At 50.3% G+C, this 18,974-nt stretch overlaps 1 long non-coding RNA gene across 1 annotated transcript in view; it reads left to right on the top strand.

The window, feature by feature from the left end:
- LOC105484729 (uncharacterized) overlaps window positions 1-4,287 on the top strand; it is a 33,825-nt gene extending 29,538 nt beyond the window's left edge. The window contains exon 3 of the long non-coding RNA XR_989174.2: window positions 4,034-4,287. This is a non-coding gene — a long non-coding RNA (uncharacterized lncRNA). The remainder of the gene's footprint in view (window positions 1-4,033) is intronic.
- The last annotated feature ends 14,687 nt before the right edge of the window (window positions 4,288-18,974 follow it).

Here is an 18,974-nt window from a genome sequence, read left to right as displayed (position 1 = left end):
CCAACATGGAGAAACCCCATCTCTACTAAAAATACAAAATTAGGCAGGCGTGGTGGTGCATGCCTGTAATCCCAGCAACTCAGGAGGCTGAGCCAGGAGAATCGCTTGAACCCGGGAGGTCGAGGTTGCAGTAAGCTGGGATTGTGCCATTGCTTTCTAATCTGGGGGACAGAGCAAGACTACATCAAAAAAAGAAAAGAAAGAAGGAAGGAAGGAAGGAAGGAAGGAAGGAAGGAAGGAAGGAAGGAAGGAAGGAAGGAAGGAAGGAAGGAAAGAAGGAAAGAAGGAAAGAAGGAAAGAAAGAAGGAAAGAAAGAAGGAAAGAAAGAAAGAAAGGAAGGAAGGAAGGAACGAAGGAAGGAAGGAAGGAAGGAAGGAAGGAAGGAAGGAAGGAAGGAAGGAAGGAAGGAAGGAAGGAAGGAAGGACACAGTCTGGGCAACATAGTGAGACCCCATCTCTACAAAAAATACGAAAATTAGCTGACATAATGGTGCACACCTGTGGTCCCAGCTACTCAGGAGGCTGAGGCAGAAGGATTGCCTGAGCCTAGGAGGTTGAGGCTGTAGTAAGTAGAGATGGCACCACTGCACCCCAGCCTGGGTGACAGAGCAAGACCCTGTCTCAAAAAAGAAAGAAAGAGAAAGAAAGGTAGCTGTGGTGAGTGGGGAGGTCATGGAATATCTCAATTTAAGATTTAAGTGGTAGGGAAGTTCCTAGTGATGGTAACATAGAGGATGTGATCATGGAAAAGTGACTAAGGAGAGTGGAGGTCAAGGAACAAGCAGGTTAAGGTGTTGGATGGTTATCTTCACGGACAATGAAGTCCCTCAGAATAATGGCAGGATGAGAAAAGAGACTCCTTTCAGGTCTCCAAATCCAGAAAGAATAATGGTGTGTCACCAGCAGGTGGTAGAGAAGAGTGGCAAAGAGATGGTCCAGATAGACAAAGAGGGGAGGGAAGGGGCCTTACAGGACCCTCTGGAAGTGATGCTAATAGCAGGACCCAAGATGCCTAGAGTGTGAGGAGAGTCAGCCTTGCTGCAGATATGCTGCTGGGAAGAGAAGTGAGTGTCTCATGTGACTAGTGACTGTTTGCGGCCAGTATCATGTAAGTGGTAAGGAGAATTTCCTAAGACAGTTGTAGGTAAAGAAAGGCAGATTTGACTGGGTGCAGTGGCTCATGCCTGTAATCCCAGCCCTTTGAGAGGCTGAGGCGGGCAGATCACTTGAAACCAGGAGTTCGAGACCAGCCTGGCCAAGATGGCAAAACCCTGTCTCTACTAAAGATACAAAAAGCTGGCCAGGTGCTGTGGTTCACGCCTGTAATCCCAGCACTTTGGGAGGCCGAGGTAGGTGGATCACTTGAGGTCAGGAGTTCAAAACCAACCTGACCAACATGGTGAAACCCCTTCTCTACCAAAAATATAAAAAATTAGCCGGGTGTGGTGATGCACACCTGTAATCCCAGCTACTTGGGAGGCTGAGGCAGGAGAATCGCTTGAACCCGGGAGGTGGACGTTGCAGTGAGCTGAGATCTTGCCACTGCACCCCAGTCTGGGTGCAGTGCGAGACTCCATCTCAAAAAAAAAAAAAAAATAGCCTGGTGTGGTGGCACACGCCTGTAATCCCAGCTACTCAGGAGGCTGAGGTAGGAGAATCACTTGAACCAGGAAGGCAGAGATTGCAGTGAGCCAAGATCATGCCACTGCAATCCAGCCTGAGTGACTGGAGCAAGACTCTATCTCAAAAAAAAAAAAAAAAAAAAGGCAGATTTATTGCAGGAGGGCTGTGTGTCCTAGACCATGAAAAAAGGCAGACTTACAGCTTATCTGCTGTCTCTTTTTGTTTTCCCTTGGTCCTGCCAGCCCAACTCCTTTTCCCTAATTAGGACTCCATAGTGAGGACTTCAGGGGAGCCAGGTTCCCTGCTGTGGGCAGAGGTGCTGGGAATAGTCTCTGAAGGGATGAGTTGAACATATAAGGAGTTTTCATGGATCACATATTATTATTATTATTATTATTATTTGAGACAGAGTCCTGTTCTGTTGTCCAGGCTGGAGTGCAGTGGCATGATCTCAGCTCACTGCAATCTCCACCTCCTGGGTTCAAGCAATTCTCCTGCGTCAGTCCCCTGAGTAGCTGGGATTACAGGTGTGCACCACCATGCCCGGCTAATTTTTGTATTTTTAGTAGAGACAGCGTTTCACCATGTTGGCCAGGCTAGTCTCAAACTTTTGACCTCAGGTGATCCCCGTCTCGGCCTCCCAAAGTACTGGGATTACAGGTGTAAGCCACTGTGCCTGGCACCCCAGCTAATTTTTAAACTTTTTTTTTTTTTTTTTTTTTTTTAAGACGGAGTCTCGCTGTGTCTCCCAGGCTGGAGTGCAGTGGCGTGATCTCGGCTCACTGCAAGCTCCGCCTCCCGGGTTCACGCCATTCTCCCGCCTCAGCCTCCCAAGTAGCTGAGACTACAGGCGCCCGCCACCACGCCCGGCTAGTTTTTTGTATTTTTAGTAGAGACGGGGTTTCACCATGTTAGCCAGGATAGTAAACTTTTTTTTTTTTAAGAGACAGAGTCTCACTATGTTGTCTCGGCTAGTCTGAAACTCCTGGGCTCAAGTCATCATTCTAACTTCGCCTCCCAAAGTGCTGGGATTATAGGCATGAGCCACCTTGCCCGGCAAGGACTGATGGTCTTTAAAGGAATCCTAGACCACATGAGAAAGTTACTTGATCTCTCTGGGACTCAGTTTTCTTATTTTAAGATGGGTACCATAATACCTAACTTGTTAGGTTGTTGTAAATTTTATAAATGAAATTAAGGCTGAGGCAGGAGGACAGCTTGAGCCCATGAGTTCGAGACCAGCCTGGGCAACGCAGGGAGATCCCATCTCTACAAAAAACAACAAAATGAAACAACCAGCTGGGCATCATGGTGCATGCCTGCGGTTCCAGCTCCTTGGGAGTCCAAGGTGGGAAGATCATTTGAGCCCAGGAGTTCGAGTCTGCAATGAATTATGATGAGGCCACTGCAGTCCATCCTGGGCAACAAAGTGAGATCGTATCTCAAAAAACTAACTAAATAAAACTAAAAATAAATAAAAATAGAAATAAAGTTAAAATAAGGCACTTAACTGAGTATCTAGCCCAAAGTATGTTTTCAGTACAATGGCTGCTATGTTTGCTGTGGTTATAATTCAGTCCCTTTGGGAAGGCTGAGGCATCGATGAGAGATGACATGAAGGTCAGAACCTGGTGCTTGAGACACCTCAGGGTCCAGCCCAGGTCTCACTCTCCTCCCCTCCCTTCCCTTCCCCACAATTGACCTTCTCAAGAAATGTGGCTCTTGCCTTCTCATAGGGTCCAGGCATTCTATTTCTCTCCATTTAGGGAAAATAGAAAGTCCTCTGCCACCAGACAGAAAGTACTCTCCTGAGGAGAGCATCTTCTGAAGGGAGCATCTCTTGAATCAGATTGCTCAGAGCCCAGGGCACCCGTGTGGCCCTGTCCCACTGATTCCTCCCTCAGTATCTCTGACCCATTAAACTCCCTGCTTACCTCTGCCCTCATCTCTCAGCCTGCAGCAAAGTAAAATCCTGGCCAGATAACTTCCCATGGGCAGCAGAAGCTGGACGCAAAGTCTTTGGGCAGCCATCACCATGATGACGAGCTGAAGGGAGCTGGCCCAGAGGAGAAGGCAGATGTCTCAGCCTATCTCCACCACCCCTTCTGCCCCTCTGTCCCGTCTTCTTAGCTGCCTCTTTCCCTCTGCTGTGCTCTCCATGTCCCTCACTAGCCCTCTTAGGTCCCCTTTCACTTGTTCCCATCTCTTTCTGAAAACGGGCAATAGAAATGAACGTGACTTATCAAATTTGGAAAGCTGGTAATAGTTTTACACACACATGCACACACACACATATTCTTCATCTCCTCCCATCTTTTCCTCCCTGTCTCTGTCCCTGCCTATTTCTCTGGACTGACTGCCCTCTCTCTTCTTCATTTCTCACACTCTTCATTCTCTCTCCTCTTCCCAGATCTGTTTCAGGCTATTGCCTCCTCCCTTCGGCAAGACAGGGGTTATCTGAGCTCCTCTCTTGCCATTTGCAGGAATGAGATGCCTGAGTAGCCCAGGAGGAGGCTGCCAAGGGGCACAGCAGAGTTTGCCTTGAAGCCACAGACTGGACCTTTAATTCCATCCCATCTGTCTGATCAGTCACCGATGCTCCCCATGCCTTAGTTTATCAATAAAATGATAAAATGATGTGTTGTGATGACTAGTACATATGTAGATTTCAGCTCATATGAAATCATAGGGACGAGCCTGGCCAATATGGTGAAACCCAGTCTCTACTAAAAAATACAGAAATGCCCCAGGCATGGTGGCGCGTGCTTGTAATCCCAGCTACTTGGGAGGCTGAGGCAGGAGAATCGCTTGAACGGGGGAGGTTGGGGGGACGGAGGTTGCAGTGAGCTGAGATCGCACCACTGCACTCCAGCCCAGGAAAAAGTGCAAGACTCTGTCTCACAAAAAAAGAAAGAAATCATAGTTACACCATAAAGAGAACAACTGATGTCCCCCAAACTCAACTGTTCTCCCCTACTGCCTAGTCTGTCTGGGTCCTCAGTCTGAGCTCAAGAGGCCACTCATACACTCCTGATGGCCCCCAGCCCTGGACTCCACCAGTTGCCTCCCAGGGGAACCTCCCTCCCTCCCCCATACACACCCTCTGGCTCCCTCTGCCAGGGTAGCAGCCAGCCACAGCCAGCCTGAGCAGGACTGGGTTGGGAACATCTCCAGCCCCCTGCATGGCCCAGTGTCAGTTTCAAGCCCTTCTGGGGTGGGAGGAGGCTAGGGTGGGGCTGCCAAAGTCAACACAGCCTGTTTTCACGGGCAGGGACCGGTTTGGCACCTGCAGGCCTGGTTTCCAGCTCACATGCTTGAGTCTTGACCTCTCCTGGGGTCAGCTGGAGTTCCTCCCCCTCTAGTTCTCCAGTCTAACGTGTCTCTGCCTCTGCCCTGCAGTCTGGTCATTGCTCTTCAGGACTATAGACCCTCCTGCCATTCCCCGCCCCAAACTCCAGACCAGCCCCTAAAGAGCTTTTACCCTCACACCCTCTAAATTTACACCTAAAATGGAAACTACCTACCACAGACACAACTGAGGTTACATTAACATGACTTTGCTAGTCTGCTGTCTTCATTAGCATAACTTTATTATTCCAGTCAACTCCGCCCAGGTAAAAGACCTGATTGTTCACTACAGGAACTTCCCACAAATCCCATCAAGTCAGGCCGGGCACGGTGGCTCAAGCCTGTAATCCCAGCACTTTGGGCGGATCACGAGGTCAGGAGATCGAGACCATCCTGGTTAACACAGTGAAACCCCGTCTCTACTAAAAAATACAAAAAACTAGCTGGCCGAGGTGGCGGACGCCTGTAGTCCCAGCTACTCGGGAGGCTGAGGCAGGAGAATGGCGTGAACCCGGGAGGCGGAGCTTGCAGTGAGCTGAGATCTGGCCATTGCACCCCAGCCTGGGTGACAGCGCGAGACTCCGTCTCAAAAAAAAAAAAACCATCAAGTCTTCAATGGAAGCGTCTACTTTGAGCTTGCTTCCTAACATTCTCTTAATCCCTTGTCTCAAAAATCCTGGCCTTGATGTTTGCACCAATTCTTGACTGTTATATGGCGATCCTTACCCAGTCCTAATCAAAGCTGTCTTCAAGATCCATCTTAAACCAATCTTAAATCAAACTTCGAATAACCTTGCCTTCCCCACTTGGAGAGACTGCCAAATCTCTGTCTCCCTCACCAAGGTGAGCAATAAACTGTGCTTTGTGATATCAGTAGATTGTACTAGTGATTTTGAGGAGCCAGCATTTAACACTTTCTACTTATCTTCTCCCTAAAATGAGCCCTTCTGGTCTCCACAGGTGCAGCCCCGATAAGATCCCAAACCTGGCCTCATTCTCCTAAACAGATGTGTTTCTGGAGTTCCTCAGGGTCAAGCCAGCTCCCTGCACTACAGCTGCCTCTGACTGGGAGGCCAGTCTAGGGACCAGCCCACACCTCCTGACACGTGGACAGAAGGAATGGGAGGCAGGAAAGGGGCTGGATGTAACTAACAGATGGGTGAGGGGTGCAGCTGGGATGGGCAGAAGCCTTCACCAATCCAGACTTCTCTCCCATGCAGGAAAGGGGAGCAAAGCAAAGTCCTCACCCTCTCCAACAGCCGGATTTGTTTTGCAAACTCTGAGGTCATCCTATGTTCAGGCCCCAGGGAAACTGTGAGGCCTGGGGGGAGGAGGTGGAGGCAGCTCCACACGGTACACACACTGCTGCATCCAGACTCACCACCTCCTCCCCATCCCAACGTGCCCGCTTCTTCATTCCTACTTCCAAATGCTCTCCAAGTTCTATCTCCCACTCTGCACAGCAAATCCTGCTCCCTACCCTGCTGCCTGTTGGATAGATGTGGAAACTGACTAATGAGGAGCCGGCCCTTCCCCAAATGTAGGGGGGCACTAGATACCCCAATGTCGGCCCCGACAAAGATAAAACTGCATGCATTTTCAGCATGAGGCTGGAGCAATTCAGAAAAAAACCCCTTTCACCCCTGTCTGAGGCCTGTGTGCCCCTTGGGCCAGCAGCGGGACATCATTAACGCCCTTTGCCCATCACGGGCAAGCTCAATGGGAGCCAGGCAGCTGCCTCACCCAGTACTGCCCTGCCCCTACCCCCTTCCCCACCCGGGGCGGGGCTGTCCTTCCTCTCCCCGAATGCCTCCTGGGGCTCGGGTCCCAGGGCTATACAAAGAGTCCTTTGTCTGTGCTGGAAACAATTGTTCTCCCCTTTATGGAAACATGGGCTGTGTCTCATAATCAAGCCTTCAGAGGCCGGATCAAAGTGCACTGCAGCTTGGGTGCTGGGGATTACGGAGTTGCCCTCGGAGCCACTGACAACCTGTCATCTGCTCCTAATCTTTACCTGTTCCAAACCCACTGAGAACACAATTTCTTCCCTGGGCTGGGCCTGTGTAAGCCCTTGGAGAGGGAAGGGAGCTGGGGGAGACAGGAGGAGGACAGGGTGGGTCTCCCCGTCCTGGCACCCAGGGCTCAGGTTACAGCCCCTGACAACACAGCATTGGGTGTGAACGTGCAAAGAGGCACCACCTGGTGAGAAAGGGAGGTGCCTGGTTTGGCCCAGGGCCACCCCCCATCTCCGGGATCTTCAGTCAAGGGGGGAACCACCCCTCGGACTCACAGGGGCCTCTTCTCCTTATTTGCTTTGGCGTGGAGAGTGAGTCTCTGCCCAGAGACAACATGGGACCAGGTCCCTGTTCTGCCCACAGCTCTCTAGCCCTCTGCCTGTCACCACCCAGCCCCTTCCCACCTCCCGATTCCTCCTCCTCTGTCCACCTTGCGGCCCTCCCCACCGTCCCCTGCATTGCCCACACGGGAAAGACTGGCTGGCTCCACTCCCACGTGGGCCTTCCCTTCTCCATCATACCCACGTAACTAGGCCTGGAGGCTCAAAACATGCAGACTCCAGACCACAAACTCCTTCTTTGCCTCCACAAACATATCCACACACCTTTTCCAGAATCCAACAAAAACAAGTCCTAAATCACTCACCTGGAGATTAAAACCAAGTCTGTCCTCCAAGGTCGGAGTCTCTCTGGGCTAGTGCCACAATCAGTGCACAAAAATCACATTATTAGAACTGGAGAAGCTCTTAGAGACAAATTTAGGGGCTTGTGAACCTTCTCCTCTCAGTCACATGTGAAGTTTTGTGCACCAACTCATTATTCTGGAGCTGTCTATAGATTCTGTTGATATTTCAAACATAATTTAAGAATCGGCCTTGGCCGGGCATGGTGGCTCACACCTGTAATCCCAGCATTCTGGGATTATAGCATTCCGCCAAGGCAGGCGGATCACCTGAGGCCAGGAGTTCGAGACCATCCTGGCCAACATGGTAAAACCCCTGTCTCCACTAAAAATACAAAAATTAGCCAGGCGTGGTGGCAGGCACCTGTTATCCCGGCTACTCAGGAGGCTGAGGCAGGAGAATCGCTTGAACCTGGGAGGCGGAGATTGCAGTGAGCTGAGATTGCGCCATTGCACTCCAGCCTGGGGGACAAGAGTGAGACTTTGCTTCAAAAAAAAAAAAAAAAAAAAAAAAAGAATCGTCCAGGTGTGGTGGCTTATGCCTGTAATTCCAGCACTTTGGGAGGCTGAGGTGGGTGGATCCCCTAAGGTCAGGAGTTCAAGACCAGCCTGGCCAACATGATGAAAACTCATCTGTACTAAAAATACAAAAATTCGCCGGGCATGGTGGCAGGTGCCTGTAATCCCAGCTACTGGGGAGATTGAAGCAGGAGAATCGCTTGAACCTGGGAGATTGAGGTTGCAGTGAGCCAAGATCGCAACGTTGCACTCTAGCCTGGATGACAGAAGCAAAACTCCATCTCAAAAAAAAAAAAAAAAAAAAATCATCCATGTAGTCCAATCCATATCCTTCTACAGATGGGGAGACTGAGCCTCCGAGTGAGGAAACTTTTATCAGGTCTCCTAACCCCCAGGCCACAGAGGGATCCCTGCTGTTTCCTGTGTAGCTTGTCTCCCTGCCAGCAATCACCCACAGGGGTTCCTGGCTTTTTGCAAAGATCACCATTAATTCAAATGTCTGGGAGACCCAGTCCTTCCCCGGAGGAAGCTTACAATCAAGCAGAAATGGAATAGATAAGAACTGACAGGCGGGTGAAGGCTGAAGGTGGCTGACCAGGCACAGTGGCTTACTCCTGTAATGCCAACACTTTGGGAGGCCGAGACCAGTGGATCACTTGAGTCAGGAGTTTGAGACCAGCCTGGCCAACATGGTGAAACCCTGTCTCTACTAAAAACACAAAAATTAGCCAGGCGTGGTGGCATGCGCCTGTAATCCCAGCTGCTTGGGAGGCTGAGGCAGTAGAATCACTTGAACCCAGGAGGCAGAGGTTGCAGTGAACCGAGATCATGCCACTGCACTCCAGCCTGGGCAACAGAGCAAGACTCTGTCTCAAACAAACAAACAAACAAACAAACAAAAAAGCTGATAGCCTGGGATATGAATAAATGCAGTGTTCAATGCAATGTACTGAGATAGCATCAAAAACATGCCTACTACAAATACACGTGAAAACTAGTCCTCCCAGGCTGGGCGAGGTGGCTCATTCCTATAATCCCAGCACTTCGGAAGGCTAAGGTGGGCAGATCACCTGAGGTCAGGAGTTCAAGACCAGCCTGGCCAACATGGTGAAACCCCGTCTCTACTAAATATACACAAATTAGCCAGGTGTGGTGGCAAGCGCCTGTAGTGCCAGCTTCTAGGGAGGCTGAGACAGGAGAATCACTTGAACCTGGGAGGTAGAGGTTGCAATGAGCCGAGATCACACCACTGCACTCTAGTCTGGGGAACAGAGCAAGACTCCATCTCAAAAAAAAAAAAAAAAAGAAAGAAAACTAGTCCTCCCAGGGACCTCTGTTCCACCTTCAGGTCTGGCTGGCTGTGGGACTGTGGGGTCAAGGCTGGCCCACTGACCAGAACAGAGCCCCTGACTGGGCTTTGGTGTGCATCCTGCCCCTGAGGAAATTAGTATTCTGTTCAAGAGACAGGACACAAGGCCCCCCTACAGCAGCCAGAGAGTTCAAACCCTCCATGGCTCCACATCTTACCTGTAAAAGCCAAAGTCCTACAAAAGCCCTGTGCTATCTGCCCCTGCCCTAGACTTCATCTCCACCCCTGCGTCCTTGGCTCTGTTCCATCTGCACAGGCCCCCTTGGCTTTTCTCACAGGAGCCGCGCGTTCCAGCTGCTGGGCCTTATAAAGGCAGAAAGGTGTGATCCCTTTTCTCACCCGCCAGAAGGAGGTTAATAAGAGAAAACGTAACAGATTTATTTAATCAAAGTTGGATTTTTGTTTGTTTGTGTTTGTTTTTCCTCACTCTGTAGCCCAGGCTAGAGTGCATGGTGGGATCTCGGCTCACTGAAGTCTTGACCTCCTGGGTTCAGGCGATCCTCCTACCTCAACCTCCTGAGTAGCTGGGACTACAGGTGCGCACCACCACACCTGGCTAATTTTTTAAATTTAATTTTCATAGAGACTGTGTCTCACAATGTTGCCTAGGCTGGTTCAAGCAGTCCTCCCACTCAGTCTCCCAAAGTGCTGGGATTACAAGCGTGACCCACTGGGCCCAGCCTATTTGATCAAAGTTTTATGTGTTCACAACCAGCCTGGGCAACATAGGGAGACCTCGTTTCAATAAAATTTTTTAAAAAGTTTTATGAGAGCCTTCAGAAGTGAAGACCTAAAGACCCAGGGAAAACTCTGTTTATGCTTAGGGTTGATGAGGAATGGCAGCTGTGTAGAAATATGATTGGATGAAGGGCTATGATCTAATGCTCAGTGAGAGGGGAAACAGCAAGGCCTGTCTGCTCGATTCTCCTTGGTTTCTCTGTGTAACCTTTCCTTCTTCCTTTCTTTCCTTCTTTTTTTTTGATACGAAGTCTCACTCTGTTGCCCAGGCTGGAGTGCAGTGGAATGATCTCGGCTCACTGCAACCTCCATCTCCCAGGTTCAAGCGATTCTACCACCTCAGCCTCCCGAGTAGCTGGGATTACAGGTGCATGCTACCACATCCGGCTAATTTTTGTATTTTTAGTAGAGACAGGGTTTCGCCATGTTGGCCAGGCTGGTCTCAAACTCCTGACCTCGAGTGATTTGACCGCCTTGGCCTCCCAAAGTGCTGGGATTACAGGTATGAGCCACTGCGCCCGGCCTGTGTAGCATTTCTTCTTCCTAGGTATGAGGAAGGACCCCTCTGGGATGAGGGACTTTAAGGGAGAAGGGAGAGGGGGAAAATGACCTCTGTAGGTTTTGCTTTCTGGGAGAGGGATTCTAGTTTCTATGGCCGTGGGGAAGAGGAATTCTGGTTTCTATGACTTGCCTCGAAAGAGAAAGAAAGGTGAGCAGCAGGGCAGGAGGTCAGAGAGACTCCGCTTCTGAGGCCTTCCCATCTCCTTTAGTTCAAAATACTCAGCATGCCTTACTTTGGGGAATTGTGTTCTGAGCCCTACCTGGAAGTCTCTTCTCTGAGATGATTCCACAGCTCCGTCCTCGGGCCAGTGCTGAAACCTCCTCTTAACTAAGACATCTGAGAGGAGCCCAAATGGAAGCCTACCCTCACCCCAGTTTCATCTCCATTCCTTTCTTTCTTTCTTCTGCTTTATTTTTCTTAAGGGAACATATCAGCACCTGACATAATTGTGTGTTTCATTATTGTTAATTGTATTTTTTTTTTCAGTTTGTTTTTTTTTTTTTTGAGACAGTCTCGCCTCGTCATCAGGCTGGAGTGCAGTGGCGGGATCTGGGCTCACTGCAATCTCTGCCTCCCGGGTTAAAGCAATTCTCCTGCCTCAGCCTCCCGAGTAGGTGGGACTACAGGTGTGCATCACCACGCCCAGCTAATTTTTGTATTTTTAGTAGAGACAGGGTTTCACCATGTTGGCAGGATGGTCTCGGTCTATTGACCTTGTGATTTGCCCACCTCGGCCTCCCAAAGTGCTGGGATTACAGGCATGAGCCACCATGCCCAGTCTTTTTTTTTTTTTTTTTAAAGTAGAGACAGGGTCTCCCTATGTTGCCCAAACTGTTCTCAAACTCCTGGGCTCAAGGTATCTTCCTACCTTGGCCTCCCAAAATGATAGGATTATAGGTATGAGCCACCATGCCCATAACAATAACCACAATAATTGTGAATTGTATTTTGATTATCAGTTGCTCCAAGTAGAATATTAGCCCCATGAGGACAGAACCTTTTTTTTTTTTTTTGAGGCAGGTTTTCCCTCTGTCTCTCAGGCTGGAGTGCAGTGCCACGGTCTTGGCTCATTGCAGCGTCAACCTCCCAGGCTCAAGTGATCCTCCTGCCTCAGCCTCGTGAGTAGCTGGGACTGCAGGCAGGCACCACCACGCCTAGCTAACTTTTGTATCTTTTGTAGAGACAAGACTTTGCCATGTTTCCCAGGCTGGGAGGACAAGATTTTTGTTCTGTTTTCTGCTGTATCCTCAGTGCCTAAAACAGCACACAGTAGGAACTCAATGAGTTTTTCAATGACTATTGTTGAAAGAATACAGGAGGCCAGGCACGGTGGCTCACGCCTGTAATCCCAGCACTTTGGGAGGCTGAGGCAGGTGGATCATGAGGTCAGGAGTTCAAGACCAGCCTGGCCAAGATGGTGAAACCCCCTATCTACTAAAAATACAAAAAATTAGCCGAGCGTGGGGGCATGCGCCTGTAAATCCCAGCTACTCAGGAGGCTGAGGCAAATAATTGCTTAAACCTGGCAGGCAGAGGTTGCAGTGAGCCGAGATCACGCCACTGCCCTTCAGCCTGGGTGACAGAGCAGGACAAGCAAGCTAGCAAGCAAGCAAGAAAGAAAGAAAATAGGAAAAGGTGGCCAGGCATGGTGGCTTATGCCTATAATCCCAACATTTTAGGATGCCAAGGCAGGCAGATCACATGAGGCCGGGAGTTTGAGACCAGCCTGGCCAATATGGTGAAACCTCATCTCTACTAAAAATACAAACATTAGCTGGGCGTGGTGGTGCACAACTGTAATCCCAGCTACTCGGGAGGCTGAGGCAGGAGAACTGGAAAGGCAGATGTTGCAGTGAGCTGAGATCGCACCCCTGCACTCCAGCCTGGGTGACAGAGCAGGACTCTGTCAAAAAAAAAAAAAAAAAAAAAAGACTATAGGAAAAGGAATATTAGATAAATCACGTGGCTCCAGTTTCCCCATATGGAAAATGGGAATGATTAAATTGGATCTAAGATTCCATCTGTCTCCAGGAGTCAAGTAGGCTGTGTTGGGGCGGCCTGGGTGGGCACGGAGGTGGGGCTGAGAGGGACAGTTTCCTCACAGGCTTCAGAACAAGCCTGTATGCGACTGGCAGGGTGGGGCAGGGCATGGGGGAAGGGGTGATGGAAGGACTTTGCTAAGGACCTATCCAGAAGATTTCAAAATTCCCTGAATGAGACAGAATCCAGATGAGGGCAGCTTCAGTTCAGGGCATGGGGCCCTTCAAATAAAAAGCAGCAGGCCAGGCGCGGTGGCTCACACCTGTAATCCCAGCACTTTGGGAGGCTGAGGCGGGTGAATCTCCTGAGGTCTGGAGTTCAAGACCAGCCTGGTCAACATGGTGAAACCCCATCTGTACTAAAAATACAAAAAATTAGCCAGGTGTAGTGGCGGGTGCCTGTAATCCCAGCTACTCAGGAGGCTGAGGCAGGAGAATCGTTTGAATCCGGGAGGTGGAGGTTGCAGTGAGCCGAGATCACGCCACTGCACTCCAGCCTGGGCAACAAGATCGAAACTCCATTTCAAAAAAAAAAAAAAAAGGTAAACAGCAGTGCCTCAGCAAACAGCAACATCCTCCGTTTCCATACATACAACCAAAGACTTAGGAATCTGGACGCTCCCTTTTCCCTCAGTCTCTACATCTGATCAACTTTCAAACCTGCAATTCTTCCCACTTGCCTGCCACAGTCGTTATCTTTAGAAACACTGACATTTGGGTTGGCACAGTGACTCACGCCTGTAATCCCAGCACTTTGGGAGGCAGAGACAGGCAGATCACCTGAGGTCAGGAGTTTGAGATCAGCCTGACCAACATGGAGAAACCCCCTATCTACTAAAAACACAAAATTCGCCAGGCATGGTGGCACATGCCTATAATTCCAGCTACCCAGGAGGCTGAGGCAGGAGAATCGCTTGAACCCGGGGAGCGGAGGTTACAGTGAGCCGAGATCATGCCATGTTGCACTCCACGCTGGGCAACAAGAGCGAAAATCCATCTCAAAAAAACAAAAACAAAAAAAACCCAAACATTTGCAGAGCACTTCCCACAGGTCACAGCCTGTCTGACCCTTCCAGCCCAGTAAAGCAGGCCATCCCTCCAGCTCCTTTCCTCAAGGGCTCTTCTAGCATCATTCGGGTCTCAGGCTAAATGTCACTTCCTTGGAGTGGGCTTCTCTGATCACATCCTGTCACCCTCTAGCAATCATCCTATTTTAATTTCCCACATAGCACTTGGCACTCCCTGTGGATTCTTTGGTTTGAGATCTGACTCCTCCATTTGAGTGGAAATCCCACACGGGCAGGGTCTATCCCCTTCACCGCAGCCTCCCTCACCTGGGGCAGCACCTGGCGCAGCACCAGAAGACAGGTGAAGAGAAACCCTGTATTATAGCTATGAAAACAGAAGCACAGAGGCTAAGTGTCTGGCCCAAGGTCTAACAGAGAGTCAGTGCCAGAGCCAGAATCCATCCTCCCACGCTGCCCCTCCTGCTCACCATGCCTGTCTCTCTGCCCCGGCTGCCACATGGCAGCCAAAGTGAGTTTTTCTTTTTTCTTTCTTTCTTTCTTTTTTTTTTTTTTCTAAGAAGGAGTCCTGCTCTGTCGCTAGGCTACAGTGCAGCGGCACGATCTCAGCTCACTGCAATCTCCACCTCCTGGGTTCTAGTAATTCTTCTGCCTCAGCCTCCCGAGTAGCTGGGATTACAAGCACATGCTACCATACCCGGCTGATTTTTGTATTTTTAATAGAGATGAGATTTCACCATGTTGGCCAGGATGGTCTTGATCTCCTGACCTTGTGACCCATCCACCTTGGCCTCCCAGAGTGCTGGGATTACATGCGTGAGCCACCACGCCCAGCCCAAAGTGAATTTTTCAAAACATAGACCAGATTCCTTCTGACTCACTTTCCTGTGGCTTTGTTTTCTGCATATCATCATCTCCAGACTTCTTATCTAGGCCTATCTGACTGTCCTCATCAGGCCTCTGCCCACTATCCTCTTCTCTCCAGCTTCTATTCGACACCCGGACAGATCATGCTCGCTCCTGCCCCAGGACCTTTGCGCTGGCTCTCTCCTCTCCAGGGAGGTTTTGGCATGGCTCATTCTTATCCCCCAGGGTCTTTGTAAGAAGGCCATCCTGACCACTGTAAAGCCGCCCTGTGCTGTCCCCATAGTCTCTCCCCACCACAGCCCTCTTAGACTTTCCTCCATTGCACTCAGCACTCACTACACTTATTGATTTATCTTTTGTCTCCGGCTACCCAGAACACAGCCCAGTGAGAGTAGAGACCATGACTAGTGGCTTCCTCAGTGTATCTCCAGTGCCCAGAACGGTGCCTGGCACAAAGTGGGCACTCATAAAATATTTGTTAAATGAATGGATGCAGGAGTGAGTGAATGCATTTGGGAAAAAGGCCCAATGGGCAAGAAAGAAATGAGGTTGGAAAGGCAGGGCCGGCTGCTGAGGGTCATTTCATAGGACAAGCACAGAGGCCTGCAGGCTGAGGCAGAGACCTCAGGAGACATGCACAGACTACTGTTAAGAGACAGTGACACTGAGGTTCCTCGCGGTGCTGGGAAGTCTGACTTGAGAGTACAGTGCTGGTTATGATTATAAACTGGCAAAAAGCAAACAGGCAAGACTGGTGAGCTTAACCCAGTGCATCTCACTCCTCTTATCAAATTTCTCTGAAACTGTTATCTCTCTGGACTTCAAACAGCTGCCTCTTATCTTCAGCCCAGCCCAAGCAGTTATCAGGTTCTAGAATAACAGCTTTCCAGGCTGCTAGGAGCAGAGCCCAGTGCCAGGTCTCCAGCCTGGTGTGGGGAAGGCCCGAGTGTGTCTTCCCTGCACTCAGCAGGGCCTATTGACTCCCAGTCCCCAGAATCCCTCATCACAGCACAGGAAGGGCGGGAGACAGGCTGAATCTCAATGAAGCCACTTTGGGTAGGGGCGGAGCGAAAAAAAATTTCTATTCACAGTTCCACCAACCTGTTAAGGGACTGGTCCTAAGTCTCCTCTTATCACCTGAGCTACGGGTTAAAGTCTTAAATGGGACCCCTGGGACCCCAGAACATGACCCGGATGTCAGGCCTCCTCTGAGAATATCCCAGTCCGCAGCACCCTTCAGTGCAGGGAGAGAAGTTTCCCAGAGAGAAGTAGCCCCTTCTATGTGCCTTGGTCTACTCTGACCTAAGAAATCACTCCTCAGCTACCCAGGACCAAGTCACCTTCAGAACTTTGAAGCCAGATGTGTGAGAGGGAGATTGAGTCACTGCAAGACAGACCAGGCCCTCAGGGTTCTGCCTCCTCACCATCCCAGCAGGACACAAAGCTCCAGCAAAGCCCAGGAGGCCACAGGCTAACATCCACCTGGCCTCACTTCATACCAGGTGGTGCACTGGCCCAGGCCCCATTGACAGGGGACAGCCAGGGCCCTCCCTACACCCTGGGGTAGGGGCAGGAGCCAGGGCAGGACAACAAGCACAGCATGACATGCCCTAAAGGACTTGTGCCAGCTGCCTCCCACCAATGCCCTCCCTCTGTTAGCTATAGAGATGTGTGTAAGTCTGAGCCATGGGAAGGCTTCCTAAAGCATCTTTAGAAACTGGCCAGACCTCTCATTTCCTCACTTCATTCCACCTTGAAGCAGGGGGTGTCGATAAGGAAAAAAAGCACATACAGAAGTGGCATTAGCAACAGCATGTCAACACCTATGCTGAGCAGTTTATCAGTCAATAAAGGCCAGAACACAGGGCAGAGAGGGGAGCCTGGACTTGACCCTGTGGACAAAGGGAAACTGTGGTGGAGCTTTAAGTAGGGGATGGACAGCACCAGATTTGCATATTTGAAAGACCCTCTGGCTATAATGAGTGGGGAGGAGCCACAGACAGGAGGGACAGGTTTGCAGGAGGAGCTGTTAGCAGTGCAGGAGAGAAATTGACCACTTGAGAGAGTCCACAGTATATATGTATTTTCTCAATATAAAGACACTGGTTCAGCCATGTGCAGTAGTTCATGCCTGTAGTCCCAGCAATTTGGGAGGCCAAGGCAGGCGGATTGCTTGAGCCAAGGAGTTTGAGACCAGCCTGGACAACATGGCAAAACCCTGTCTCTGCTAAAAATACAAAACTTAGGCAGGCGTGGTGGCGCACACCTGCAGTCCCAGCTATTCGGGAGGCTGAGGTGGTAGGATCGCTTGAGTCCAGGAGGCAGAGGTTGCAGTGAGCCAAGATTGTGCCACTGTACTTCTAGCCTGGGTGACAGAGTGAGACCGTCTCAAAAAAAAAAAAAAAGACACTGGTTCGAGACCAGCCTGGGCAACATTGTGAGACCCTGTCTCTAAAAATAATTAAAAATTAGCTGGGCGTGGTGGTTCGTGCCTGTAGTCCCAACTACTTGGGAGGCTGGGGTAGGAGGATTGCTTGAGCCCAGGAGGTTGAGGCTGCAGTGAGCTGTTGTGCCACTGCACTCCAGCCTGAGCAGCTAAGACCCTGTCTCAAAAAAAAAAAAAAAAAGACACTAGGCTGGGCGCAGTGGCTCAGGCCTGTAATCCTAGCACTTTGGGAGGCCGAGGCAGGCATATCACGAGGTCAGGAGATTGAGACCATCCCAGCTAACATGGTGAAACCCTGTCTGTACTAAAAATACAAAAAATTAGCCGGGTGTGGTGGCTGGCGCCTGTAGTCCCAGCGACTTGGGAGGCTGAGGCAGGAGAATGGCGTGAACCAGGGAGGCAGAGCTTGCAGTGAGCCGAGATCGCACCACTGCACTCCAGCCTGGGTGACAGAGCAAGACTTTGTTTCAAAAAAAAGACACTAAAAGCCAAATGCCAAGCATGTGGAGGCTCATCAGAAATTTGTTTGTTTGTTTTTGAGACGGAGACTCACTATGTCGCCCAGGCTGGAGTGCAGTGGCGCAATCTCAGCCCACTGCAAGCTCTGTCTCCTGGGTTCACATCATTCTCTTGCTCAGCCTCCTGAGTAGCTGGGACTACAGGTGTTTGCCACCACGCTTGGCTAAGTTTTTGTTATTTTTAGTAGAGACAGGGTTTCGCCGTGTTAGCCAGGATAGTCTTGATCTCCTGACCTCGTGATCCGCCTGCCTCAGCCTCCCAAAGTGCTGGGATTACAGGCGTGAGCCACTGCGCCCTGCTTATCAGAAGATTTTAACTGTTTTTGAAAAAGTCTTCATCCTCCAAAAACCTGGGAAGGCCTCCATGTATAGGTAACACCCAAGCCCCTTCCTCCGGCCTCCAAAGGCTTCCAAGATGGGGCCCAGCCTCATTCTCCAATACTGTGCCCTTGTTTGCACCCCAGTGTCCAGCATGAGGAATAGCCCCCTCTGCCCAAGTGACCACAGTGGCCCATGCCTCCATGCCACTGTGCAGGCTGTCACTGCTGCAAAGCATTCCCCACTCCCTCTTGTGTCTTGTTCAATGCTCAGCACGGCATCTGGCCCGTGGTAAAGCTCTCAATCAATATGTCTTTTACACACAGCAGAGGTAATCACTCCCTCTACCTCCATGCAGAGTACATACCTTTAAGGTTGCAATTAGGTTGCTTGGCAATAACCTATTTACTTGACATCACCCAGACTGCAAGCTCTTTGAGGGCTGGGACTCTTTCATTTTTGTGTTCTCACTGCCTGGCACACAGTAGGTGCTCAATAAATGCTTGTTGAATAACTGTGTAACACCCATCTGAACCTTCTCTAATCACTTCTGAGAAACCATAGTACATCTATGGCACCTTTTTTTTTGTTTTTTTTTTTTGAGACAGAGTCTCGCTCCCCAGGCTGGAGTGCAGTGGTATGATCTCAGCTCACCGCAGCCCCCACCTCTCGGGTTCAAGTGATTCTCCTGCCTCAGCCTCCTGAGTAGCTGGGATTACAGGCGCCCACCACCACGCCCGGATAATTTTTGTATTTTTAGTAGAGATGGGGTTTCACTGTGTTGGCCAGGCTGGTCTCAATCTCCTGACCTCAGGTGATCCATCTACTTTGGCCCCCCGAACTGCTGGGATTACAGGCATGAGCCACCATGCCTGGCCAGGCGCCTCTTGTATCTCCCTCATGAC

This window comes from Macaca nemestrina, chromosome 1, assembly GCF_043159975.1.
Source record: "Macaca nemestrina isolate mMacNem1 chromosome 1, mMacNem.hap1, whole genome shotgun sequence".
Classification (NCBI taxonomy): domain Eukaryota; kingdom Metazoa; phylum Chordata; class Mammalia; order Primates; family Cercopithecidae; genus Macaca; species Macaca nemestrina.
This window is presented reverse-complemented; position numbering and strand designations above follow the sequence as displayed.